This window comes from Lepus europaeus, chromosome 9, assembly GCF_033115175.1.
Source record: "Lepus europaeus isolate LE1 chromosome 9, mLepTim1.pri, whole genome shotgun sequence".
Taxonomy (NCBI): Eukaryota; Metazoa; Chordata; class Mammalia; order Lagomorpha; family Leporidae; genus Lepus; species Lepus europaeus.
The window spans coordinates 36493790-36510115 of NC_084835.1; the positions used below are offsets into that span (position 1 = coordinate 36493790).

Consider the following 16326-nt stretch of genomic DNA (forward strand, 5'->3'; position numbering starts at 1 on the left):
GGTATGACTTGGCTGTTCTCTTATAACAGGTCGGTCGGTCTGTCTGTCTATCTATCTATCTATCTATCTATCTCAATCAACCCATTTGTCCATTTGCCATCAGTCTATCATCTATCTATCTATCTATCTATCTATCTATCTATCTCAATCAACCCATTTGTCCATTTGCCATCAGTCCATCATGTTGCTTTGTATTCAAATAGCTACATCCATGACTGAGGAATTCAATCTTATTTTTTAATGACCTCACTAACTGCATTCTGGTTGTTCAAAAGCAACTTAGAGAATTAACCCATTTGTGAGTAATTCGTTTTCAGTCCTCCTAAAACATTTGGAAACACACATTTACAAAATGGGATCACACTCTCAGCTTTCTGCAACTTTGTATTTGCACTTTTTGAAAAAAAATTTATTTTATTTATTTGAAAGAGTTACAGAGAGCTAGAGCCAGAGAGAGGTCTTCTATCTGCTGGTTCACTTTCCAAATGACCACAACGGCCAGAGCTGAGCTGATCCAAAGCCAGGAGCCAGGAGCAGGAGCTTCTTCTGAGTCTCCCACGTGGGTGCAGGGTCCAAGGAGTTGAGCTATCCTCTACTGCTTTCCCAGGCCATAGCAGAGAGCTGGATTGCAAGAGGAGCAGCTGGGACTTGAATTGGCACTCATATGGGATGCTAGCGCTGCAGGCCACAGCTTTAACCTGATGTGCCACAGCGCCGGCCCCCGTATTTGCACTTTCATGTGCACTTCTGATGCCTCTCCTTTTTAAAAGAGAGATACATTTCTTCTTTTAATGACTATTCCAGATTTCAACTGTATGGCTCTAATGGAATTTAAAAAATTTCTCAACTGATGCCATATTGATTGTTTCCAATTTTTTTGCTAAGCAACCAACATTCATATATCTGTTGTTGTCCTTCAGAAGGTTCACGGAAAAATGTTGCTAAAAAATACATTTATTTGAGTGAAAAAATGTTGAAGTCTATGCAGATGAGTGGTCTTGGATTTCAAATAATTTTGCTCCCAAATAATCTTTTAATTGCATTTCCCACAAACTTGTTGAAATACTCCACATACAAAAACTTCACTAAGATTGCTCAAAGTGATATGAGTAGTCTTTATTTGAAATCCTTGCCGAAAGTGCAAAATTTGACACTGCTGTCAAATAGGCATCTCTTTGATTATCAGCAATAATGAATCTTCTTCCAGATGCTCATGGAATATTTATATTGATAATTAAATAAATATTTATAATTTATTTCATGCTTATGCCCCTTGGTGATTTCCCTGCTTGTGTTACGGATGTGCTTCTTAAACTGTGAATGTAAAATGAAGCCTCTGAATTTCAGTTCTCTAACTTTTATCGTTAAGTTAATTATTAAGAGTTGAATCACTGCTACTTGAATAAAATGTGAGTAGTCAAAAATCCTTTGAGAAAGAGGGAGCACTATAAATTAAATACATTTTTAAAGTAAGGATTTTCATTTGATTGCTATTTATAGCCCCTGCCTATATTCCTGCTGAACTGAGGTCTTTCCACGTTTTTCTTGTTGAACTCTTTATTTTGTGGAGTATTTTTTTTTTTTTGACAGAGTGGATAGTGAGAGAGAGACAGAGAGAAAGGTCTTCCTTTGCCGTTGGTTCACCCTCCAATGGCCGCCGCGGTAGGCGCATTGCGGCCGGCGCACCGCGCTGATCTGATAGCAGGAGTCAGGTGCTTCTCCTGGTCTCCCATGGGGTGCAGGGCCCAAGGACTTGGGCCATCCTCCACTGCACTCCCTGGCCACAGCAGAGAGCTGGCCTGGGAGAGGGGCAACCGGGACAGGATCGGTGCCCCGACCGGGACTAGAACCCGGTGTGCCGGCGCTGCAAGGCGGAGGATTAGCCTACTGAGCCGCGGCGCCGGCCTATTTTGTGGAGTATTAAGCCTTTGACTAACCAGGCCTGACCTTGCCTAGCTTATCTCAAAAATTAAGAAAGAAAGAGATGGAGGTAGAGACTGAGGGAGAGGAAGTACTATATTCTTAGAACTGCATCTACAAATACTTGCAATCTGCTCTCTTTATATTAATATCGCATTAACATGAGACTTGATAAGAAAGCATACAAAAATATACAGCTTTCTATGTATCAGTATGAGAATGGATAAGATGGTTTGGGCTAAGTAAAGAACTGGGTTACTCTATTTCTCATGGAGTAGTTAAAATTTCTTTCCTCTTCTATTCTAAAGGTAAATAAAACACTGTAGACCTAAAACAAAACAAAACAAAAAAATAAAGTATGTAAAAGATATTGTATCCAACTTGTCTGATTTCTTCCCTCTGACTTTACCAGAGATGGTTGGCACGAAAATCTCTTTCCATTTCCCTGAGACCTTGACAACCGGTCATAAATCGTGCTCTGCTGCAGTCCTCTGTCACGGCGCCTACCACACAGTACAAGGAGGAATTGGCCAGAAGGTTAACACTCAAGGTCAGAAAGTTAATGGATGCAAATGAGCCAACCTTCATGCTGGCCAATGTTGAAAATTCAATCGTTATATTATAGCACCAGAACCTTCTCATAGTGGAGGAATTGCTAATGACTGTGTCACCTTGCACTATGCCTGTGTCATCACTCATTCTCCCCTTTACAGTGGAATTGTCATCCTGGCACCGTTTACTGAGTTTTTACCAAATGCCAGAAACCGGATTTTTTTGTGCTTCCTCCTTTAATCCTCACTGCAGATATCTGTGCTGTGGGTCTGTTTGTTGTTTGTCGTTTTTGCTCAGACCTTTCCTGGCAAAGAACTACCACCATCTTGCAAGGGGCGACGTCCTCCTCTGTAGGTTTAGTCTTGGTGGGACCTGTCAATCAAGAAGTGATACTGTGACCCAGCTCTGGTCAATGTCACTCTCCAAGGATTTGGAATATTCCTAACAGAGCCAGTCCTTCTCAGGGGTTAGATGCTGGGAAGCGAGGCACATTTCTGTACTTCTTGCAGTTTAGATCCTTACAGCTTTTTGTCTTTCTTCAGCTTTGTTTTGCAACCATTTTGTGTGGATCTGTAAGCATTCCACATCCACCCAATACTTTCATATTTGATTAAATCAACCAGAACAAATTTTTTTGGGGGGGGGTGGTTGTTAGTCCCATTTTATAGATGAGGTTAATTGAGGCTCACCCAACTATGAGCTTAGGAGCTGGAAGCTACCAAAAAGCTCTTCTTAAACAGAGACAGGGGATCAAAGTCCTAGCTGGTACAGGGGAAAGCAAGCAAGCAACCAACCAAACCTTGGAAGTTTCTGTTAATTTCTCTGTGACAAAATATTTGAATGATAAAGTCTTTTTATGATGAAAGTTGCAGATTATCATTAATTAGTTGTTCACTTTGTATGGGCTACCTGATACTGTTTAAATTCCTAATTGTGGGAGATCATTTGGGGAAACAGAAGCCCCATTAGGTCAGTTTTGGGGTCCTAACCAGGGGCAGCTTTTCCTTTCCAGTTACTTCCTTGGGCCCTGCTATTTAGCAGTGACCAGAGGCCAGAAAAGTAACAGGAAAGCCACTTAGAGCACTACTGTCATGGCAGGAGCAAGGGAAAGATGTCTTTCTGGGCAAAGCACAAGATTCCTAAGAGTAAAAGGAGAAGTCTGCCTACTAAATATAATGTGGTTCTAAGTATCAGGTGTCTAAGTGGACAGGCAAACATATGCACGGTACTTGCAAAATTCAGAATCAAGCTGGTCATGATCGGGTTTGAGTCCAAAAGACGAGATGCCAAGTAGCAAAATAGTCCTGCCATTTTAAGCTCTTGCTGATGCAAAATCTCCTGCCACACATGACTGATCTTTATCTGGGATCAGCATAACTTTTCTGATAAAATAAAGTTACTGCCTATAGTTTAAAGATCTGAGATAGAGAGTATCTATGCACTCGGTATGGACCTTCTTCACGAAGGAAGGATAAGAAAAATGCTATGTATACACAAAAACATGGATATGATGGCCACATTCTATATAGTATGTGATAAAGAATGTTTGTAAATTTGTTTTAGGTGTGGTGGTGATTTCGTGGCTAAGATTATGCAGTGCTGTTTCTTAAGGCATCCTATGCTTTTGGATATAATACCAAAATAAATACAGATGGCAATATTTTTGAAATCTGCTTCAGAATAATTTGTGGATTGAGTGAATGGGTGGAGGCAAAGATAAAAACATGAATGACCACGAATGTTTGGTGACAGGTGATGCAAGCTGCAAAGCAATGGCTTCATGGGTGTTAATTATACTATATGAGATGTTACTCAATAAAAATAAGAATAAAAAAGCCAAACATGCTTCTTAAACCACGCATATACATTATTATTCTTTAATTCTTTCTATCACCTATACTGTTTTGTATGTATGATAGACCAACGTTATTCAGTTTTTTCAATTTACCCCATGTCTGCAGTGGATGAATTTCATTTCTGATATATTAAATGTCAGATTTTAGACACATTTTAATTGGTTTTATCTTTTTATATTTCTTTGAAAACTTATCTGTAATCTTCATATCTCCTTGAAAACTGTTTTCTCATTTATAAAACTGATATAATGATAATGCATGTTTTGCAGTATTTTCATGAATATTAAACTCAAAATCCTACAAAATAGGTAGCCTAGTGCTAGACATATCATAAGAACTCAAAGTGTTAACTACTGCTAATTATTGTTAACCATAGATATAACATACTTAATGGTACTTATTCTTAAATATTTAAATATCTTATTCTTCCTGTATTTGTTTTCATGAAATCTAGGAGTCACTGCCACATATCAACACATGCATATTAAAGATCATAAATGTTCCTCAAAGAAATATTAAAATGAAATAGTAAGACATTTTGCTTAGTTATTTAAAATACACTGTAATGTTTAGAATACTAATAGACTATACAAATTTATATCTATTGTTGGATTACAGACAAGGAGACAATAGATAATACCACATGGCATGACTCTTTAATTTATACACTTGTCATCTAGACCTAGTTCAGAATGGTAAGAGAATATGTAGAAGAATCTAGAATGATAGTTTTCTTAAATTCAAAGCTAGACATTCATGCTAACTGAGAACATTCCATATCTTTGCTCTGCAACCTGTGGTAGGAAAGATCAAAGCATTCTGCCCTTTTCTGAAGTTGCAAGGACTTTACTACTATTTGTTTCCACTGGTCTATATTAAAGCCAAATGTTTTAAAAAAGAGAGAATTGTGGGGCTGGTGCTGTGGCTTAGTGGGCTAAAGCTTCCGCCTGCAGCACCAGCGTCCCATATGGGCGCTGGTTCTAGTCCCAGCTGCTCCTCTTCCAATCCAGCTCTCTGCTTATGGCCAGGGAAAGCAGAAGAAGATAGTCCAAGGGCTTGGGCCCTGCACCCGCTTGGGAGACCCAGAAGAAGCTCTTGGCTCCTGGCTTTGGACTGGCCCAGCTCTGGACATTGGGACCATTTGGGGAGTGAACCAGCATATGGAAGACCTTTCTTTCTCTCTCTCTCTTTCACTGTTTGTAACTCTCTCTCTCAAATAAATAAATAAAAATCTTTTAAAAAATGACAGAATTGTGACAGAGAGATGACCTGATGTTTACTGTGTTAGGACAACTAGCTGAAGAATATGTTGGTTCCCCACCATCTGCTCATTTGGACTATCTAATGCATACCATGTAGTTTCATTGACTTTTTTTGGCTGAATTGGTAGATATTTTGAAGGCAGTCACAGAACTATAAACTCTTAAGCATCAAGTGCAATGTTTCAGAGGACACTATTTTTCTAATCTCCTAGTGGTACAAACGTGGATGGTAGAAATGTTAATTGTTCACAAGACCAACTCGAGGTAGGCTGAGATAAGGGACTGATGAAGTCCTCATTGTAGGCCCTCCAAGGCGGCACTTCAGACTTTTACTATTTTAGAAACCTGGGCAGCAAGGCAAATTTTCTCTGTGACAACTATAGAAAAGTCTGTGCATTGGAAGTGAGTAATTTTTTTTTTCTTTCGTATGCAATTATTTCCACTTCATTCATAACTCATTCAAAAGACTTGTTACACTGAAGACTAAAGAGATAAAACATCCAATGAAGAGCTATCTTACTTACTCATCACTAACCAAGATGAGATCAGATCTGCTACGGTTCAGTACAGAATGCTATTATATTAAAAACATATTTGTTGAATAAAAGAATAGATACATGTCAACTGTTCTGGTAGCAAATTAGTCCTAACATATTTGTCATTTTTGCACAGAACCAAACACCCTAATCACACTTCTGGCCCTGCGCTTCATCTATATTTGGATGCTTCCTAAACACATCCACTTAGATATCCAGCTGAAACATCAAATTTTATTTACATATTGAGAAACCTTTATATACCCATTCCCAAACTTGCTCCCTTCTCATCTTTAAAAACAACCCCTGCATCTATCACACCACTCACATTTGACCTGGACACTGTCCTCATTTTCTCTTACCCCTCACCTTCCACAACCAGTCTGGCAGCCAATCTTATCGGACCCATCTCATTTTCTGCTGAGTCGCAGAACTTCCCAGTATCTCCAAGCTACCATTATCTCTTGCATTGCAACTACATTAGATTCTTTCCTGGTCTTCCTGCACAGACACCTGCCCACCTTTCAGCCTAGTTTCTACAACACAGTTGGGGTGATCTTTTTACGGCATGGATGAAACCCTGTTACTTCCCTGCTGACATTCATCAATGACGACCTGCTGCAGGTAGGACAAAATCCAAGTTCATTATCATGAACCACCCCTTAAGATGTGGATCTCACATGTTTCTGATTTCATTTCTTATCACCTTACTTCCTATCCCATGTGTTTCTACAAGACACCAGATGCATTTTCTCCTGTTTCCTCTGTCTTGTCTCTCTTCCAGCTCATCATTGCATTTTTCTCAAAGTGTAGTTCCTGGGTCAAACATCACCTCTTAGAATGGATTTTTTTCCTACCAACCACTCCAGCTAAAGAATTTCCTCACCCCCTCCTTGGCACTCTATTCTGTTTTCCGTTCTTTTCTTCATAGCACTTACTATCATCTGCAGTTACCTTACCCATCAGTTACATGTTTATTGTCTGTCTTCACTTGCCAGAATGAAAACACCACTGAACTAAGAGCACATCCACCTTGGTCCTATCTCTCTCATTCTCAACGTCCAGCACAGCATCTGACCTAGTGTAGGAGCTCCACAGAGGATGGCTCAGAGAGCGCATATATGAATGCATTTTAACAATCCACCCAAATGTTTGAGGACCTACAATGAATCAGGAACTTTTTTTCTGAGCACACAAGTGCTAAATAATTTCCATCCTAATAGCATTTCCAAACTTACTTTTCAAACCAAAGAGGAATGACCAGAGAACTTGCAGGTTTTCTATTTAGATTTTTTTTTTTTTTTTTTTGCCAAAGGACAAAATTCAGGCCCTCCTCTCCCCTAGCACTGCCAAGTGGAATTCCTAGACTGCCGGTTGGAGAATCTGAGATGCTGCCCAGCTGAGGAACTGTTGCTCAGTTATTCACACCATGTAACGATGAGACTGGGTGGGCTCTGTGAGTAAGTCAGTTTTGGCAGCAGATCTGAAAGTTGTAATCCTCCAGGTTAAAGAGATGACACATTCCAAGTCTATACTTCTGAGAGACAGAGTGCAACCCACATTCTCAGGAGGGAACAACATATTGTCAGTCCCATTAAAAGCACTTTGCTTCTCGGCAGGCAGTAGTCTGCTGCGAGTATGGATATCACGTTTCCTTCTCAGAGTCTGTGGGAGGCTCTCTCGGGTGTGAGAAATGCAAACAGAAAGGGACTTATATGCTGCACAGAAACTGGCTCTGGGGTTCAGGTTTGGAGAGAGGTTCAGAGGACTTCCTTTAAAATGCTGCAGGGAAAGGTAAGGACTTGTGCTTGGACAACATTTCTGGTGAGGAGGGAGCCATCAGGACACCTTCCAAATGCAAGGACTCCTTTGTAAGTGTAGAGTTCATGATGATGTCGTCTAGGCTGATATATGAATCTATGCATGACATCTTTAAAAATCTTCAGCTGATGTTGGAGGTGGAGACCCGGATCCTAACCAGATCTCACCTGGGCTTTCTATGCTCTACTCTCTGTCTGCTTTCCCAGCCATTCTCCTACCATGCCCTTGGTGCCTCTGTCTAGCTATGCAGACCTCCTATCAACCCCTCCTACTTCTAGACTCTCCCCATGTATCAGGACCTTTGCATGTGCTCCTTACTCCCTTTCTACTTCACCTGGTCAAATTCTTGACCCAACAAACTCCAACATCAGTGAGGAGAACCTACACCTGGCAAGTCTGTATTATATTCCTGCACAGCACTCCATTTCTTGTGATTGTCAACTCCTGGGTACGATCTTTATCTGGATGCTTCTCAGTGGCCGGTGTGGTACCAGGGTGAGTCCCTCTCTCTGTTTTTGCTTTTCATTATACCCCAGTGTCTAAGACAGTGGGCACCCTCAGCAGATGTTTGCTAAGTATAAACATTGGGCAATTTGCAAATAAGGCTGATATATTCTTGGAAAAACACATCCTGAAAACTGCAGCCATTGCAAAGAAAAAAAAAGAAGCCTATGCTCCCATTGCACTAAATGACCATGGCGACCATGAGGGATTTTGTTTGGCAAACAGTTCTAGCTGCCTACCTTCTATGAACATGATAGAATTTGACAGCCTCTAATAGCGGGATGAGGGGTGTTTACCTGATTGATAATGGCCAATGAGTTGTGAGCGAAAGTGCTGTGTCTCTTCTAGACTAGAACCTGTATGTGCTGGTACCAGAGCCTCAGTTCTGTTTTGCTCTGGTGCTCCAGGAGCAACATTGGAAACTGAGGCTCTATCATCAGTGCCCATCAACTCGTGAAGGACATGATAACAGAAAGGAGAAACTCACCCTGCTCTTTTAAGCCACTGAGAATTTGGACGACCTAGTGCAGTGAGGCTTATCCTGAATGAGAAAGAAGCGGAATGTAAATTTTCTTACTCAAAAAGCCACAAAAGCAATAACGGCAATAATAACAATAATATCTTCTTGTTGAAAAGCTATCATGTGTCAGGGGGACTTCTACAGGCTTGAATGGCAATGCCTCACTTCATCCTCACGGGAACATAAGGAGGCGATATTCTCAATTTCAGTCTACACATGGAGACGTGAGGCGGCAGGACCATGTGAACTGGGCAGTCAGCTAAATTGTAAGAGGTGGAGCCTGATTCTTTCTTCCCTCAGAGCACACACAATGTCACTGTTCTATCCACACTGCCTATCGTACGTGGTCAGCTAAAAATAAAACAGTTCACACAGATATTCAAGGTGCAAAAGCTTGCTCTGCAGAGTGGATGGGATCTTGAGATACGGGATGAGCTTTTGTCAGTAAGAAAGCTACTGGGCCCCTGGACTGCATGCGTTTGACCGTACTACTCATGCTGGGGTGTTCTAGCCAGGAGTCAATGAAGAGCAGATTTTGTGGATACATTTACCTTAGCAGGGAGGAGAATTTGTTCTTGTACCTCAACTGTAGTAGGGAACTTGAAAAATTCAAGTCCAGTGTGCTCCAAGCTTTAGGCAGCTGAGCAGTGAGATTCAGACAGAGGCCACGACCTCACTCCACCCAAACTCTGTAAACACTCTTGGTCTGCTATGAAGTTTCTAGAGACAGACAATTTCCAGACAGTTCTACTGCTTTACAAGATTGTCTGTATCTAGTTCGACAGAGATAACCTTCCAACTTAGATACAACAGAAAAGCCAAACAAAATAGCATGCATTCTTATTTAATAATTATGAAGTTCCTAGAAGTGTAGACAATGGAATTAGAAGTTTAGGGGGACATTTAACCTAGCAGTTAAGTTGCAGGTTAAGGCACCTGCATCTCACATCAGTGTGCCTAGGTTTGATTCCTGCTGTGTCCTGACTCCAGTTTCCTGATCAAGCAACCCCTGGCAGACATCCGTGAGAGTTGACTAGTGTGGTCCCTGCTGCTCACATAGGAGACCTGGGCTGAGTTCCTGGCTCTCAGCTTTGGACTGGCCCAGCCATAGCGGAAATTTAGGGAGTAAACCAGCCCATGAAATCTCACTCTGAATGTCTGTCTTTTTCTGCTTCTTGATAATAAATATTCAATAATAAAAACTAAGTAATATATTTTAAAAGTTTATTTTGGAACAATTTTTTTGAACTGCATGCATAACTTTTTCATAAAACTATGTCCTATGTCCTTTATGAAGACCTTTCGTAAATATGAATTTCGAAAGTATAGGCATCAAAGTAAATTTATTTTTAATTCCACTGCCCCCCAAACCTTTTGAAGCACCTGCATGTTTAAATCAAATTTTACATGACCATAATTTTTTTTTTCCATTTGAGAAACAGACAATTAAACAGACAGAACTGCTATCTGCTACTTCATTCTCCAAATACCCTCAACGACCAGGGAGGGCTAGGCTGAGCCTGAAGTTGCGAGCCAAGAATTCAACCCATGTCTTTTAGGTAAGTGGCAGAAAACCAATTACTTAAGTATTCATGCATGCCTCTCAGGGTCTGCATTGGATTCCAGAGTTAGAATTTGGAGCTGGGGCCGGGAATCAAAGAGGCCTGCTTCAGGAACTCGACCTTGGCAATGAACCCCAAACTCTGATGTGAGACCCAGGTATTCTAACTGGTGTCCTCACTGCTAGGCTGAACTCCTATCTCAACAACAATCATTATGAGCACTTACTATGTCCCACGCACTATTTAAGAGCCTCATGCAAATGCTGATACCAACCTTGTGAGCTAAGGTTTTTCATCATCATTTTGCAAATGAGGCAACTGAGGTATAGGGAGGGTAAGAAATCAATCCCCAGACCACAGAGACAGGAAGTCTAAGATCTGGGTTGTGAATTCCAGTCTGGTTTCACAACACAATTTTAACAGCAGCAGCAGCAGCAACACAGTAATAGAAAGCACTCACCAATTACTAGCTGTGAGATGCTGGGACCTCTGCTAAGGCAGCAGGCATCGCCTCACTTGAGCGCTCAGACCACGGGATGGCGCTGCTACTGTCAATATTCCAGGGTAGAGGCAGCTGTGAGGTGGAGGGGTGAAGTGTCTTGTGCAAAGTCACCAAGCTTGGAAGGAACAGGGCCTGTACTTAAATCCCGGCGGGCTGCTTCTAGAAAGTTGAATCTGGCCGGCACTGGACAGGGGAGAGGGCTTCCACCTGCTGCACCGTGGAAGGTGACCTTGCCAACTCATCATGGCAAGGCCTGCAGGGCACCTCAAGTTTTTCTGAGTTTTGGAAGTGCCTGTCTGAAGACAGGGTTCTGGAAGGGAGGCAGATCCTTCAGGGAGGACCGCAAAGCAGTCACAGAGAGACCGTACTGCCAGAGTGGCCACACCACAAGGACACGGCCCGTGTGAGCATCTCAGAAGTGAGAGAAGGAGATGCAGGGCCTGGCTCAGATCCTGTGACACACAGGTGAGGGCTCGAGCCAGCAAAAGCAAACTGTTGCCATGCTTTCTCAGGCTCCCTCTCGGTGGGTAAATGAACTCCTAGCTTCACTATGTGGAGGCAAAGCTAAGATACACAGCTACTTTTCTGGTGAGGGGGATGGTGTGTACCACTTTAATCAAAAAGTTAGTATTCAGTAGTTTCCATCAATCAGAGAGAAAGTTTAGCTTAGCTGTTACCTTATCTGATGCGCTTACCCTACTCCAGTGCTATGAGCATTTAGGGCTGGGGAGTTCTTTGTTGCCAGGGGCTGTCTTGTGCCCTATGAGACGTTTTGTAGCATCCGGGCCTTTAGTTGCTACTTGATGCCAGGTTCAACCCATTCTACCCTCAGTGGAACCAGAAGCTTACCAGTGTGTGGGGTAGGGGGAGATGGTGGTCTAGCAGCTAATTCCACGCACACTGTGGAGGACTTCATATGGTGCAGGGCTCTGAGGATAGTGACAGGTGCAAGCCAGAGGTGGCTGGGGCCTTCTGGGAGTTCCCAGCTCTGAGAAAAAGGAGACAGATGTTAACCACCCAGCTCTGTGAATAATTCCTTGTGGAAAGTGCTATCATGGAAAAGTACAGGGCCTTCCGCAGAAATAAAAAATATGCTTGCTCCTGGCTACAAGGAGGCAATTCAAAGTGACTCAATTTCTACTGAGAGACGATGTTATAGGTCTCCAATGAACGCCAGATTTTTGCTGAAGCCAAGTGTACCCAGGCTCTAAATCACCATAAATGCTAAGGTTTCTCCAGTTCCAGGGCCTCTGGTATCAGCCTGAAGGTCGGCAGAGACACAGAGGAAAAGGGACGCAGCAAAGACAGAACTGCGCTGGCTGGCACGGGCTGGGGGATGGGGCTCGCCTCTGGCCTCTGAATATACATGAGCTGGACTCTCCTAGGCCTTTGATCTAGCAAGTGGCTGTCAGGAGGACTCAGCGGGTCTGGAGATAAAGTGTACTCGGATGTTTATCAGGCCAAACAGGAAAAAAAAAAAAAAAAAATCCGCCGAGACAGGGCAGTATCTCTCTAAAAATAACTTGATTTTAATTTCAAACTGGGTCAGTTTGGCTTGGGAATTACTGGGGGAGGGTGGCTGAGCTGCTCTGGAGATGAAGTGGAACCCTTGCTCCTGCGATTTGCATATTCTGCTCAAAGTGCCAGCAGCCTGCTGTGCTGGGCCTGGCAGCTCCCTGCACACAGGCACCTCGCTGGCCTTCTTTCCTGCTGCTGCAGGCACTGAGAGGCACTGTGATAACTCTCTCGCGAAGAGATCTGGGGAGCCATCGCTTCAGGAATGTGTATCCAGGACAGGGCAGAGGAAGGGCCCTGGTCAGGTGGCCACAAGTGTACTAGAGCTGTGTCTGTGGCTCTCTACCACCGTCAATGGGAGCCAACTGTCTCCTTGCATGCACTTAACCTTGATACGTGTGCACACAGGAGGATGCTCAGCGGGTACGAGGAACAGGAGCAGAATAGAAATACCAGAAGGGAAGATACAGGAGCAAGGCTGGAGGCTGACATTCCCTACACCTGATGTTCCCTTCAGGCACCACCCATTGCTTGCAGGGCACTCCCTTGCCTTGTTTCTTCCCTTCTTGATGTTTTTTCCCATCTATGTGTCTTCTGGTTTATCTCAGTCATTCTCAAATCTGCCTCCCTCCTTTCCCCAGGGACTCATCAGCTCTTTCCCGGGTACCACTGTGATGCAGTCCAGCTCAGAAGTCCTCAGATTTCGGCATTTCATGAACTAAGCAATAACAATTTAAGGGTTCCAAGGCAGTCCAACAGGGGTGCTCAGAATTCACCTCCTCTTCCACAGAAAAGAACCAAAACCAACATAGAATTTCTGTGTGCATTTCAATAAGGATGTTCAGGGAAGAACAGAGGGCCTCAGTGAGAGAGCAGCAGGAACCTGGTGAGACCCAGAGACCCAGGATAGCAGCATGGAGCGGAACAAAATGAACAGGTATCTAAGACCCTGGCCCCACAGCCCGCACCTGTGGGACATCCTATTACAGGGGGCAGGTGAATAGGAGAGCCTCCCCAGAGGCCACCTCTGAAATATCTTACCTGGGCAATCTTAGCTATGGGAGGAACCCATAACCAGGAGCTCAGTACGGAGAGCTACCTGGAGAACCCACAGACACCTTGAATCAGAGAAAGAACTCACGCCAGTCCTCCCCACCACCACCCGCGACCCTCAGAACACAGAGAGCAAGAGTGTGGCACCACCTTGAGGAAGGAGTCACTGACAGAATCTGTACTGCCCCAAGCGACTCCAGGCCTGGGGATAAGCACAGGAAATATGCACAGAGATCACACCACATTAACACAAAGACCACAGCCTCAGGAATCCGGTGAGAGCCAGCAGAGCAAGTGCTCTGGCTCCGGCGAGGCAGTGACTGGGGGCCCGGTGTGCGGGGTCTGCTCCTGGCTCTAGCTCAGCTTGATCTCAGCACCAGCTCCGCTCTCAAGTCTCAGCCCCGGACTTGGGTGGCAGCTGGGGGCTTCTACATCCAGTTCACTAGCAGTGCTAGCCAGGCCTGCTTCCAGAACCAGCACCAGCACCATAACTCCCTTCGGCAGCACCTGAGGGACTCTATCAGGGATCCAAACGTGGCACTGAACCAAAACTGAAAGAAAGCAGCCTATCAAACCAACGTAAAGACGCATTTTCGGGAAAAAGACTTGAGTCCATGAAAAACACAGCCTTTAAAGTGATAGCTACAACTAATTTGCCAGATGCATAAATATGAATGTAGGGGCATAAGAGGTATAAAAAAATCAAGACAATATGACACCTCAACAGGAACACGGGAGTGAGTGTTTGTTGCAACAGTTACGACACTGGGAGGCCCACATTCATTCTAAGAGTATCAAGGCTCAAGTCTTAGCTCCATTTCTGATTATTATAACCTCCTGCTAATGCACACCCTGGGGGGCAGCAGGTGATGGCTCAAATACTAGGGCTCTACCACCCACCTGGATTCAGTTCTCGGCTTCTGGCTTTGACCAGGCCCAGACCTGGATGTTGTGAGCATTTGGGGAGTGATCAAGTGCATAGAAGATCTCTTGACATCTATCTGTGTCTCTTTCTCCCTCTTTCCTTCTTTCAAATAAATAAAGGTTTTATTTTATTAATTTTTTAAAGATTTATTTTAAAGGCAGAGTTAGAGAAAGAGACAGGAGGTGACACAGAGAGAGAGAGAGATTTTCCATCTGCTGGTTCATTCTCCAAGTGGGCTAAAGGTCAAGGGTAGCCCTGGCCAAATCCAGGAGCCAGGAGATTCATCAAGGTCTCCAACAGGGGTAGCAGGGGACCAAGTACTTAGGTCATCATCTAATATCTTCCCAGGTGTATCCTTAGCAGGGAGCTGATATCAGAAGTGGAGCATCTGAGACTCAAACTAGTGCTCACAAGGGATGCTGGCATTGCAGGTGGTAGCTTAACCTGCTGCACCACAATGCTGGCCCCAGTAAATAAAATTTTTAAAAGAACACAAAATGCTTTAGTGTCAGACCACAAAGAATAAGAGACTGATGAAATGCCTGATTAAGAATTCTAGGGGCCAGCACTGTGGCATAGCGGGTAGCAGGTAAAGCCACTGCCTGCAGTGCCAGGATCCCAAATGGGTCTCAGTTTGAGTCCCAGCTGCCACACTTCTGAACCAGCTCTCTGCCGTGGCCTGGGATAGCAGTAGAAGATGGCCCAAGTCCTTGGGCCTCTGCACCTGCGTGGGAGACCCAGAAGAAGCTTCTGGCTCTGGATTGGCACAACTCCAGCCATTGTGGCCATCTGGGGAGTGAACCAGTGAATTGAGGACCCCTCTCTCTCTCTCTCTGCCTCTGCTTCTCTCTCTCTGTAACTCTGCCCTTCAAATAAAAAAAAAAAATCCAAATTCATTAAAATGAACCATGTAAAAAATGAGGCTTCAAAAAGTTCATGAAATGGGACTAAAAGATAAGTTGATTTAAAAATAATATTTCCAAAGAATTTATAAGGATGCTCAGAGAAAGAAGAAAATATAGAGCCGGCGCTGTGGCTCAAAAGGCTAATCCTCCGCCTTGTGGTGCTGGCACACCGGGTTCTAGTCCCGGTTGCCCCTCTTCCAGGCCAGCTCTCTGCTGTGGCCCGGGAGTGCAGTGGAAAATGGCCCAAGTTTTTGGGTCCTGCACCCCATGTGTGACCAGGATAAGCACCTGGCTCCTGGCTTCGGATCAGTGCAGTGCGCCAGTTGCACTGCGCTGGCCACGGTGGCCATTGGAGGGTGAACCAACGGCAAAAAGGAAGACCTTTCTCTCTGTCTCTCTCTCACTATCCACTCTGCCTGTCAAAAAAAAAATAAATAAATAAAGAATATAGACAGTTAAACAAAATCAGGAAATCAATGAGGAACTCAGCTAAGTGGTAGACATCATAAAATCAAAGCAAACAGGGACTGGCACTGTGGTATAGTGGGTAAAGCCGCTGCCTGTAGTTCCAGCATCCATACGGGCACTGGTTCATGTCCCGGCTGCTCCACTTTCGATCCAGCTCTCTGCTATGGCCTGGGAAAGCAATACAAGATGGCCCAAGTCCTTGGGCCCCTGCACCCTGGTAGGAAGATCCCGAGGAAGCTCCTGGCTCCTGGCTTTGGATCGGCACAGCTCCGGCATTGCGATCAGTTGGGGAGTGAACCAGTGGATAAAAGACCCCTGCCCACTCTCTCTCTCTCTGTGTAACTCTGACTTTCAAATAACTAAATAAATCTTAAAAAAATACCAAACAGAAAGAGCACAATAAGTTAAATAAAAATTATAATTGG

The 16326-nt window shown here is 43.8% G+C and overlaps 1 protein-coding gene across 8 annotated transcripts in view; it reads right to left on the bottom strand.

Annotated features, from left to right (window-relative positions):
- The window catches only part of CADPS (calcium dependent secretion activator), a 506306-nt gene that overhangs the window by 320909 nt on the left and 169071 nt on the right, over positions 1-16326 (bottom strand). The window lies entirely within an intron of this gene.